Genomic DNA, 12,585 nt, shown 5'->3' on the forward strand with positions numbered 1-12,585 from the left:
AGAGATCTGCTAGCCAGGGATCTGCAAACTATAGCTGACTGGACAAATTCAGTAGTGGTCAGTAGCCTGCTTTTATGGAGCCCACAAGCTAAGATACTTTTTAAGGGGTTGTAAAAAAGAAAAAAAAGAAGATATGCAACAGAAATATATGTGAACAGTCTAAAACATTAACTATCTGGCCCGTTGCAGAGCAAGTTTTCCTACTCTTATGCTAGCCAATGCCCCAAACTCTATTGAAAAGACAGCCAATAATATCATTTGCCCTTTATAAGGACAACTATTTTTTTCCTCCTGGAAGATTATACAAATTAATACTCTTCCCAGTGATGTGTAAGAAGTCACATTGAGTAAAACTTGGGCTTACATTGGAGTTTTAATTGGCAGTTACCTATTAATAAGATTGTGTATCTTCTTATATGTTATGGTCATTTTTATTTAGCCTTTGTTTTAATGTCTGTCTTTTATCGATTTGGAGGGATTGTCTGGCTTTCATTTGCAGTTCTTTATATATTCTAATAATTTTCCACTTTAATATGTTGTAGATCTTTTCCTAGTGCTTTGCTTTTTATTTTCTTTACAAAGGTTTTTGGCCAACAAATAGAATTTAATTTGTAAATTAAATTTAGCAATCTCTTTATATTTTGAACTTTTTGGGCTTTGAAACAATTCCTTATTGCAAGGTCATAAAGACATTCTCTAATATATAGTGATAAAAAAAGAAAAAATAGGCCCCAAATTGAGTCACTTGTGCTAAGCCCCACTTCAGCAAACCAAGACTTAGTACCTAATGTAATTGCAGTTTCAACCTCTCCCAGGAATGTAATCTTAAACCAGTCAATCTGGTTTAAGGGATGGTGAAGTAATCCACCTGATAGACCCCTTTCTGTCCCCAAAGGAAGATGAGATAATCAACTCTTCCATTGTTCCCACCCCTTTGCCTATAAAAGTCTCCCATTTTGTTTGTATAGCTCTTTGAAACTCCTTTCCATTTGCCAGATGGGATGCTGCCTGATTCATGAATCATTGAATAAAGCCAATTAGATCTTCATATTTACTCAGCTGAATTTTTAAAAGCAGTTTTGGTGGCGGCGGTGGCAAACATAAGAAGCAAACTTCTGATAGCTTCAGAGAGGAAAAGAAAAACAGGAGTGGTAACCTGAGAACCCTTTGAGTTCATTCTTGCGCGCCATTTCCACCATTCCGACATTTCAGAGGGCTGTGGGTAAGTTTCTCTGGATTCTAGGCTCCACTCTCTTTGTGAAGCTCCTGATCTAATTGAATTTCTAGTCAGTTCCCTATTTGATTAGAAACCCCAGGCCTTAATTCTGCCCCCAGATTCTACTTTGGGAACTGCTGGTAGTTTAGTCTGCAGTTCCACATTTGTTTGGAATTCTTCCCGAGATTCCATGTTGGGAAGCGCTGGTGGCAGCTGTATTTCCCAATTTGTTTGCAATCAGTCTGCAATCCCCATTCTTTGGGGTCCACTAGTTCAGTCCTCTCCCCACTCCCTAGGTTTCACATTGGGAAGTGCTGATTGGTTTGGAATGGATTGGATTCAATTTAAAAACTGGACCAGGTCCAAGATGAGACAGGTCAGACTTAAGAACTGGACTGGATATGGGATCAGACTGGGTTGAGGTTAAGCTGAACTGGGTCCACTAAGTAAAGGCTATATTGCTTCTGGGAATCTTGGAAGATAAAAGGCCACAACGTGGTGGGCATGGGTTGAGCACTTAAAAGCTGTTAGAGTGTTTGCCACCTAACTCTAAGAAGACTCCTGGGTTAGGATAAGTTGGTCTCAGAACAGGTTAGATTGACTCTAGGTCACCTGCCAACCTCAAGAAAATCTCTATGCAATGACGTTCGCTCTAAAACATCACACAATCTCCACTCCAGTGGCACATCTTCCTCAGGTATTAGTTTGGCTCCAAGAGATCCAAAGGCTTAGCTGAAAAAGAATGGGATACTTAATTCTGCTTATTTGACATCTAATTGCTATGGTCCTGGAAATTATAAATATTTACAAAAATGAAAAAATCTTACCCCCAAACCCCCTAGAATTAGACAAGATCATTGTTTTGTGTCCTGAGAACTTAGTAACTGTCAGGTTGGGGTTCTTAAAATATGGCTGGACAGAAATGTGGGTTGAACTCCATTTGTGGTTAAGGGTCCTACAAAACTGCTGCCAGCCCTCAGGGAGGGAAATTACAATGGTCATTCTGAGGAATGTTCCAATTAGCTGAGATCATTTAAGAAGTGCACTTAAAAATTGTGTTCCCAAATTAAACAAACAGAATGAGATACCTATTTTAATAGGTAAGCTGAAGGCTTCAAAAACGCTTCAAGATTCTAAAATAGCTTCATTGCAAAAAAAAAATCACACACACACAACACAAGAGGCACCTGAAATGAAAGATGGATGCAATTCCTACTTCTCCTCTCCTTCCTCCTTTAAAGCATTCAATCATTTATCCTCTCTCTACATTATCTTTCCACTCTAAAGAGATTACAAGACCATGAGCGCAAGTCCACCAAGTCAGTGGCCTTACAGATAACCCTGAATCTACCGTCAACGGAGAACCTCCTTACGGACCCCTCCCAGAGTTGATGACACTCAGGAATTTTCTGGCAAACTGCTATATTATTCCCTTAAACAGCTAAGGGAAACTAAAATCACAGTTAAAGAAAACCCTTGGCAAATTCTGGTAGATACCAGAGCCATACCCTCTGCTTTAACCCCCACGCATAGCCTGTGGATGGAAAACGGGCAGAAGCCAGCTAAGGGTGAGGATTCTCACCAGAGTCAGCTCTTCCAGATCTCTGTCTGTAGTACCTGATAAACAGAGAAAAATAAAATAGCTTTCGCACTCAATTCATGAATGCCTCTTAAGTCTAAGGGGGTGTTCAGTATTGCCAGAAATATTTACTGTTTTCCCAGCAGAAATTGAAAGATATTTAAAAGGATTTTTTTTTTTTAATTGTTGGCCAAACTGGAAGCTGATACTCAGAACCTGATAGGATTTTTTTTTTTTTTTTTTAAGGTCTTCTCCCCTAAGCTAAAATAAAACTAACTCTTACCTTCTTATCTGGGCCATCTCCTTGAAATGCAAACTTCAGGGAGGTAATTCTCTACAGAAAAAAAAAAAAAGAAAGAAAGAAAAGAAAGAAAGAGAAAGAGGCTTTAAAATACAAACTGCTATAGAAGCTCCCTTGTCCAAAATCTAGCCCACAGCTTCCATAAGATTACTTGTCAAGGACAAGTGTGTGTTCTCCAATCCTTGGATGAAATGTTCAATATACTTATGGAAGAATGTTAGTATTGTTATTCAGATCTTCTGGGTTGTTACTAATTTGTTCACATGATTTATTAAATATTGAGAAAAGTGTATTCAAATAATCCTTATCATGGGGGTGCCTGGGTGGCAGTGGGTTGAGCTTCCAACTTAGTCTCAAGTTATGATTTTGTGGTTTGTGAGTTCGAGCCCCATGTCAGTCTCTGTGCTGATAGCTGAGAGCCTGGAACCTGCTTCAGATTCTCTTTCTCTTTCTACCCCTCTTTGTCTCTCTCTCTCTCTCTCTCAAAAATAAATAAACATTAAAAAAAATTTTTTAATAAAAAATGAAATCATCCTTATCACGGTGAATTATCAATTTCTTTTTATAGTTCTGTTATTTTTTGCAATACATATTTAAAATTTATGCTACTGGATGTAATCACATTTAGAATTGTATTATCCTGCTGAACTGATTACTTTATTTGGTTTTTTTTTTTGGTAAATTGAAGTCTGTTTTATCTGATTACAGTATTTCTGTACCAGTTGTCTTTTGGTTAATATTTGACATATGTTTATCCATCATTTTGCTTTCAACCATTCTATGTTCTTATATTTTAGATTTGTTTCCTAAATAGAAGATAGCTGAATTTTGTCTATTTATTGCATTACAATCTTTGTCCTGTAACTGGAGAATTAAGTCCAATTATATTTATTGTAATTGATATATTTAGATTTATTTCTACCATGTTAATTTTGTACCGTATGTCTTTTCTAAAGTTTCCTTTTTCTCTTTCCTTATTTTCCTTTAGATTTCCTTTTATTAATTCTAGTTTTTTTACCTCTCTGCAACATTTGACCTCATGCACTCAATTTCTCCTCATTCAATACTTACACTAGTAATTTTTACATGTATAATTAATTTAATAAAGTCTAAAATCATTATCATTATCATTATCTTCCTTTCCGACAACATAAATAAGCACTGTTAGAGTGCTTTAGCTCTAATCAAACTATCAAGTTATACACCATTATTGTCTAATATTTTAGTTGATCTTTTTTATCCCCAGACTTTTTTTTTAATTCAAATTCCAGTTAGTTAGCATACAGTGTAATATTAGTTTCAGGTGTACAATTTAGTGATTCAGCATGTCCATACAACATCTGGTGCTCATCACAAGTGTACTCCTTAATCCCCATCACCTATTTCATCCATCCCTCCACCCCCCTCCTCTCTGGTAACCATCAGTTTGTTATCTACAGTTAAGAGTCTGTTTCTTGGTTTGCTTCTCTCTTTGTTTTCCCTATGCTCCTTTATTTTGTTGCTTAATTCCACATATGAGTGAAATCATATGGTATTTGTCTTTTTTTGACTGACTTATTTCACTTAGCATAATACTCTCTAGATCCATCCATGTTGTTACAAATGGCAAGATGTCATTCCTTTTTATCACTAATATTCCAGCCAATGGACATTTGGGCTTTTTCCAAAGTTTGTCTATTGTAGATAATGCTGCTATAAACTTTGGGATGCATGGGGGTGCCTGGGTGGCTCAGTTGGTTGAGTGTCCAACTTTGGCTCAGGTCACGATCTCACAGTTTGTGAGTTTAAGCCCTGCATCAGGCTCTGTGCTGACAGCTCAGAGCCTGGAGCCTGCTTCAGATTCTGTGTCTCCCTCTCTCTTTGCCCCTCCCCCATTCACACTCTGTCTCTCTCTCCTTCAAAAATAAATAAACATTTAAAAAAATTAAAAAAAAAAACAAAAAACATTGGGATGCATGTATCCCTTTGAATTAGTATTTTTGTAGTTTTTGGGTAAATACCTAGTAGTGTAATTGCTGGATTATAGAGTAGTTCTACTTTTAGCTTTAAGAAAAAACTTATTTATCTATTTTGAGGCAGGGAGGGGCAAAGAGAGAAGCAGAGAGAGAACCCTAAGCAGGCTCCACACTGTCAAGACAGAGCTCAATGTAGGGCTCGATCCCATGAACTGAGAGATCATGACCTGAGCGGAGATCAAGAGTAGGACGCTTAACCGACTGAGCCACCCAGGTGCCCCTATTTTTAACTTTTTGAGTAAACTCCATACTACTTTCCAGAGTAGCTGCACCAGTTTGCATTCCCACCAACAGTGCATAAGTGTTCCCTTTTCTCCACATCCTTGCCAACACCTGTCATTTCTTGTGTTGCTGATTTTAGCCATTCTGATAGGTGTGAGATGATATCCCATTGTAGTTTTGATTTGCATTTTCCTGATGATGAGTGATGCTGAACACCTTTTCATGTGTCTATTGGCCATCTGTATACCCAAACATTTTTTTAAGTCAATGTTTACTTAGATTTTCTTACATTGTTACTATATTCTTTGCTTATCACTCCTTTAAATAACTTATCTATCTAGTATTGATGCAGGCAAGCTGAGTCCAAGAACCCAGTCAAGAGGGTCCTTGGCTTCACACAGGATAGAAATCAAATGCAAGCTGGAGAAAATGAAAACAGACTTTATTGAATAGAGTGAGTGACAGAGAATAGTAGACAGAATATCTGGGCGACCCCCAAAGAAAAGGAGAATGAGTCTCATCATTGCTTGGGGCTTGGGGTTTATCTTGGACAAGGGTGTAGGGGATGTATATCTTCAGGAATCCATGGTTGGGTCCAATCAGAGGTGAGTGTCAGGTGAACAATAGATGTTATTCCATGAATTACTGAAGGTAGGGGTATTGATGCCAATATCAGCTGAGGTTTGTTTGAAGCTAATGTTCTGGAACATATTTGGGATCTGGTTCTTCTTAAGCGTTATTAGGTGTTTGAGGCCTAGGACAAAATTCAGAGAACAATTAACTTTCTTTTTCCCCCTTGAAGTGGGAACATAGCTTCTTTGGCTTATTCAGAGGTAAATATGGAATATGAATAAATGGAGCCTAGCAAAAAAACAGTAAAGATGGAACCTTTCTAAAATGGTAAGCGAGGAATCATGGGAATCTACTCCTGAAATCAAGAGCATACTATATACATTGTATGTTAGCTAACCTGACAATAAAAATTGTATTTAAAAAAAATAATAAAATAAAAATTTGAAAATAAATAAATAAATAAATAAATAAAATGGAGTCCTTTCAGCTTTCCTACTTCAGTATCATTTTGTTTTATAAATGTATTCTCAGTAAGTTCCTTTAGTGAGAGCTGAGTGATAATAATTCTTTCAATTTTTGTTTGGTATAGTCTAGCTGGAACCACTTTACTACAAACTTTTAACTTGGGAATTTTCAGGCCACAGAATCCGTTTAAATCCTAGCTAGCCCTACTGTCCATCTGATTATGATTCACCAGTAGCTTTTTGGTGTAAATTTACCTGCCAGAGTCAAGGCTGAAAAAAGCAAACATATTTTGGTTTGGGGTAGGGAGGGAAGGGAGGGAATGTGAATGGGGTTTGAGTTTTGTTTTTTCTTTTTCTAGTTCACCTTTGCACTGCAGATGTTTCTTTTCAGTGGCCTCAGTTTTAGGTAGGAATCTCTGACTTGACTTTTCACCTTGCTCTCTAAGAAGTCTCTGGCACTTACAAGTCCTGTTACAAATGCAACCGTAGGTTTGGTGAGGCTGCAGACGGGTAGCCACCCCAGGACAGCACCACCTTTAACACTTACAAGACTTTCTGAATTCATGACTTTAAGCTTGGCGTTTCCTTCCCTTTCTTGCTGGCTCAGTGGTGCATTTAAAGGGCCTTTAAAAAATCCTGTATCAAGCGTTTGTAAGTGTTGTGTACAGGGAGAGCTTTTAAGGATCTACTCTGTAACTTGTCGGAACCAACGCATCATTCCACTGTTAATAACTTATGCATGGTAGCCCGGAGGACTACTTTCTGGTCCATCTCTATAACCCACTAAATTGCATGACCTTGTACAACCTCTATAAGTCTCAGGTTTTCTGAGTTTCCTAACCTGAGGACTCTTTCTTTATTAGATCCTTTAAAGGAGAAATCTTCTTAAACTTGTTTAACCTCCTTCTAGGAAGAGATTTAGCATTCCTGATGAAACCCTTAAATTTTGGTAAACTTTAATGAGATTAAGACTTGTGGGAAACACACCTTCTTGACTATCAGCTGAAAGACAGTCTAAAAACAACTTTAACTATACCTTTTTTCTTTTTCTGTATATTCTCTTTTCATTTTTCTTCCCCTGTAAAATACCCCTACCACTAAGAGTGGATCTTTGAATTGGCTTCCTGCAATGTTTTCCTCTTGCAACAAGACAGAACTAAAACTATGATATATGCTTATCACTGAATAGTCCGAAAAGTTCTCATTAACAAATCTTTAATTTTTAAAAGAATTTAAATGAATTACCTTTATTTTCAACTTCCAGCTATAAGTTTAGAGGCACTATACACAAACCCGATTGATTGTCTTATTTTCTACTGGTAATTAGATATTCCTGAACTGCGAGGGTATTCTATTACCTTCCAAAAAGAACCTTTTTCTGTTTAAAATTTTTGTGCAAATTGGAAAACAAAATGTAGCTTGAAAAGTTTAAATGGAAATGTTAAGATCAGGCATGAATTTAAGTTGCATTTTCTGTTGGTATGCAAATTTGGGGATTATTCTGGCCAGGCACCCCCCAATATTCATTATTATGTTAATCAGAAGAAACATATTACATTTTTAATACATGGGGCTCCCTGTGAAGAAACTGAGGCCTGGCTACACGGGGAAAAAAAAAAAAAAAGACTTTTCTAACTGCTTGTAGTTCATTGTTGATTATGTAAGGTTGAAATAACATTTTGGTAATTTAGCTGAAAAGTAATAAAAATTAAGCACTAGAGTGTTAGAAGAACAAGATTTCTCACACAATGAATTTTAGTAAATCACGTACCTATGCTTCAGTCCTTTCTGTAAAATGAGGAGAACTGTAACTCAGCATTTGAATCAAAAATGAACTAGACTCAGGGGCTCCTGGCTGGCTCAGTTGGTAGAACAGGAGACTCTTGATCTTGGGGTTTGTAAGTTCAATCCCCAATCCCCACATTGGGTGCAGAGATTACTTAAAAATCAGATCTTAAAAAAAATGAACTGGGTTCATATTCCAGTTGAAACAGTTCCCAGTAGTTTTAACTTGGCCAAGCTCCTTATGCTCATTTATGGGGCAATTACATCCATATTTTAGGGTTGTCATCAGGATTAAGTGGTGTGTAACACGTGAACCAGACAAGAGTAAAGCATAGAGATATGGAGAGAATTCTTTTGAAGCCTATATATTAGATTGATGTATATTAATCTAGTTATTTAATAATTATTTTAACTTCTTAAAAAATGTCTCTACATTGTATCCCACTTACTATTTCACTAGCATGTATTACTATTTCTCCTTGCTTTTCAGGTCTACCACGTAAAGAATGTAAAATCTGTCAGTTACTTGATGTCAAAACAGGTAATTGCGAGTTCAGGAAAAGTCACCTGTATTTCAGTATGACTTCCTCAGGGTGTGTGTGTGTGTGTCTGTGTTTGCAATGAGACATGATTTGAAAAAGGAAAAGGACACTGTTGAAGCTATGGCCTTGAATAATTGAACTAAAAATCATGTAAGCAAAACAAAACCCCCAAACCCCCAAACCACACCAATATGGGAGGTCTAGTTCTTCTGAGCTCCTTGACACTTAGAGCTGCTGAAGGTAGCTTTTATAAAGAAATCGCCTTTGTGCAAAAAGTATTTTTTTTAAACTTCCTTGAGGGGGAATCGCATGTCTTACATGAGAATGCTGTGCTGCTACCTGGCTCCATGAAAATGAGAAGGGTCCAGACACATTATAGCCAATTTTAGAAGGCAGAGCAGACACACCTTCGCTTATTTTTCTGTGACTCTCTCGCTCCCGGTCCCCAAGCCTTTGGATATACACATCACTAGATTCCCAAGAGCCAGGAGGTGGGAGTGGGGAGTTTCAATACAGAATATAGCTCTTGACATCATTTTGGTCTGACCAAGAAAAAGAAAGGAAGAGAAGAAAGAGGAGAGGGGAGGAGAAAGACGGGAAGAAGGAAAAGGGAGAGGGGTCAAGAAAGAAAGGAAACAAAAAAGGGAAGGGACAGAACAAAACAAATAGGAAAGGAAGGAAGCTGGGATGGAGGGAGGAGAAGGAGAGCGAAAGAAGAATGTGAGAAGAGAATCATTTCGGTCTCAGGTTGACTAGGGAGAGCAACAGAACCTTCATCAGCACTACACATTCTCGAAGAGGCGATGCATTGTTTTCTTGAAAGCCCCGACGCTAAGCAATTCCAAGAATGTTTGGCAAAGCCCTTTTGGGAAGGGTGAGGTGGGGGGGCTTTCTCGCACGCACGCACACCCGGCCCCCACACACGATGTGACAGGGTTCGGGAGACCTAGCGGAAACCTTCAGGTCACCCAGGGAACTGCTCCTCTCGCTCGTCCTGCGGCGGGGGGGACGGGGGGGGGGTGAGAGCGCTGAGACGCGCGGGGCGCGGAGATGTGCAAGTGGCGAAGCTTGACCGCGCGCAGGCGGGAGCAGCCGCCCAACTCCCGGCGCCGGATCCGCTGAGAGGCCACGGTGAGTCCCTCCGGGTGCGGGTCCGAGGGATGCCCGGTTCCCCCTCGCTCCTTCGGCCCGGGCCGCCGCGGGGCCGGAACCTCCCCCGAGTCCGGCCTCGCTCGGCGCCGCCGCCCCCCGCCTCCCGGAGCCCGCGCCGCTCGGGGCGCGCTGGGGCGGACGCACGGACCGACCGGCGCTCGGCGGGGCTCCCCACGCCCGGCCCCGCGCGCTCATTGGTCGGGATGTGTCTGCTCAGCAGCCTCCAACTTCTCCCGAATCCCACTGGTGAGTCCTGGGAGAGCGAGCCCGCACCTGGGAGCTGGGGAGAAGGGTCCGAAGGGCGCGAGAGCACGGGCGGTGGGAGCCGGTGGGACGGGCACGGGGCGGGCACAGCCGACCGAGGGCAGCGGCCGCCCGGGAGGCGCACGGAGCACGGGCAGCGGCTCGGCTCCGGCGCAATCGAGCGCCCGGGACCCCGCGGCCGTGGGCGAGGGAGGCGTGCCCTGGGAAGGTGCCGCATCTGGGACTCGAAGAGTGAGGGAAGGGGCGAAGAGGGTGACCTGGAGGAGGGGTCTGCGAGTGATGTGGGGTCGAGTCTTCGGGTTCATTTCCACAGCTCCCTGCAGCCTCTGCCTCGGGGAGTTATGTTTGGTTGTCGGGATCAGCGCTACCAAATTGCAGGGGGTCTGATCTGGGGGCTGGGAATTTGCCATTCCGCTGTACAGACACGGATTTTTTTTTTTTTTTTCTAAGCAAGGTTTGTTTTCATTTTGGTTTCTATTGGATTTTCTCATTTGTAACTCACTTTTCTGTTTTTACTTTTCCTAACCTGAAGATCCTTTCATTACCCTAGCTCTTCATCTTGCCTTAACCTTAGCTTGCTATTATATAATTTATGCTGATAGCGTGCTTAAATCACAGAGGGTTGGTTGGCGGGAGCAGGGGGGAGTTCCTAGGTAGGTGAAAGTTTTCTTACCTCATTGGCCTCAGTGTATTTGTATTATTCGAAAATAAGGGTAATTGCAACCAAACGTTCCTCTTTAGCCACTTGATTGAGTCTGTTCCTCCCCCATAGGTGATGCAAATGGTAATTTTATTAAACTGGAAAGTAGTACCTGACGTGCAGTGTCAGCATTGGGGAGCTGCCAATCGGCAGGCCGGCTTTGGAGGCTTGCAGCGTCTTCACTCTTGCATTATTTCTGGGCCCCAGCACTTAACAAAAATTTGTCCGGTACTTTCTTGAACTCGCTGCTGTGACTTCTGTTGAATAGCTGCACGGCATATGGGAGTGATGTGGTTGTTACTTTGTGTCCAGACCCCCGGGAACACCTACACAGTAATGTCCTGGGAAAAAAGGAGATGGTTTCTCTCTTGACCTGCCTCTTCAGCCTCCGCAGCTACAGCCTAAATATGCAACCTGTCTCTCCTGCTTCCTGTGCCTCAGTTTCCATAACACAAGATTGTTTTAATAGTGTACCCTCAGGGACTTGCAGAAATGCTAATGTGGGAAAGTGCTGTGAAGATGAAAATCGCTTAGGTTTATAGACTTCCCTTTAACAAAGCAGTTATCCTTTAGGTTGATTTGACTCTATTCTCAACTGGTGTAAGAATTGCTGCTTTATATTGCTTTGGAATGCTGTTTCTACTTAAGCAAAATAATCATTCTTTTGGTAATGTTATTTAGCTGAAGTTGGCAGATTTCTCGTTGGGTTAGATCTCCTAATTCTCTGTTCTCTCCTCTGGAAGTGTCTCCTTTTTGGTTGAAACTTTCTGACCATATCTCCAATTGAGATGTACTATTTTAAACATGTAGGTATTTTGGGGTGGGGGGCATATCCTGCTTTATATGGAACTATAAGTATCAACTTTATAATTTTTTTTGTATCCTTTTGCCCTCTTCCCTCCCTTCTCTAAAATGGGGTTGGGTGTAGTTGACTTGAATATTCTGTATCTAGGGGGTTGGTGATTCATCTTGGTGTTCAAGATTCTGGCTCCTGTTTTCTTATAGGAACATAGTGAATCCACCAGAAGTGTCTGGAAATGAATGGCAAAGTTAACCAGGAAGTTAAACTTGTATCATTTCTCCTTTTGCTCAGTGCTGTTCAAAATTGCTACTTAGGAGCAAAAGACAAAAAAAAAAAAAAATCAGCGTGTTTACAAGAGGGGCAGATGGAGGGTTTGCAGGTGATTCAAAGATGATATTCTTTTGATGCAGGTAAAAGGGCTAACAGCTGTAGTCACTGCCTTTATTTCCCTGTGACAATTTCTGCAGTCTTAGGTGCAGAACCATTAAAAGCCCAGCTGCCTCCGTACCCCAGTCTCAAGGGTAAGGAGAAGTGAGGGAAAAGTAACCTAGACGGGAGAAAGACATGCCTGCCTACCAGTTTTCTGAAGTTGGAAGCCTGGTGGAGCCAAAGAGCACCTTTAATTTAACCCTGTGGCTACCCTGGTTCCTGGCCCTAAGTTTTACTACAGAAACTGATTGTTGTTTCTCAGAGAGAACTAAAATGAGAAGTGGATCAGGGCGCCTGGGTGGCTCAGTTGGTTGGGCGACCGACTTCGGCTCAGGTCATGATCTCAGTTTGTGGGTTCGAGCCCCATGTTGGGCTCTGTGCTGACAGCTCAGAGTCTGGAGCTTATTTCAGATTCTGTGTCTCCCCCTCTCTCTGCTTCTCCCCTGCTCATGCTCTGTGTCTCTTGGTCTCTCAATAATAAATAAATGTTAAAAAAATTTTTTTTTTTTTAATGAGAAGTGGATCGTATTATTTCAGGGAA

The 12,585-nt window shown here is 41.0% G+C and overlaps 1 protein-coding gene across 2 annotated transcripts in view; it reads left to right on the plus strand.

Moving 5' to 3' along the window:
- The first annotated feature begins 9,718 nt into the window (after positions 1-9,718).
- MME (membrane metalloendopeptidase) overlaps positions 9,719-12,585 on the plus strand; it is a 103,336-nt gene continuing 100,469 nt past the window's right edge. Inside the window, exon 1 of one of the 2 annotated variants that reach the window (XM_030330301.2) lies at positions 9,719-9,828. The gene's annotated coding sequence lies outside the window, so the exon portion shown is untranslated. Of the gene's footprint in view, positions 9,829-10,032; positions 10,096-12,585 lie in introns of those variants that run through there. The other variant, XM_030330302.1, reaches the window with a different exon arrangement.

The sequence above is a fragment of the Lynx canadensis genome, chromosome C2 (assembly GCF_007474595.2).
Source record: "Lynx canadensis isolate LIC74 chromosome C2, mLynCan4.pri.v2, whole genome shotgun sequence".
Taxonomy (NCBI): Eukaryota; Metazoa; Chordata; class Mammalia; order Carnivora; family Felidae; genus Lynx; species Lynx canadensis.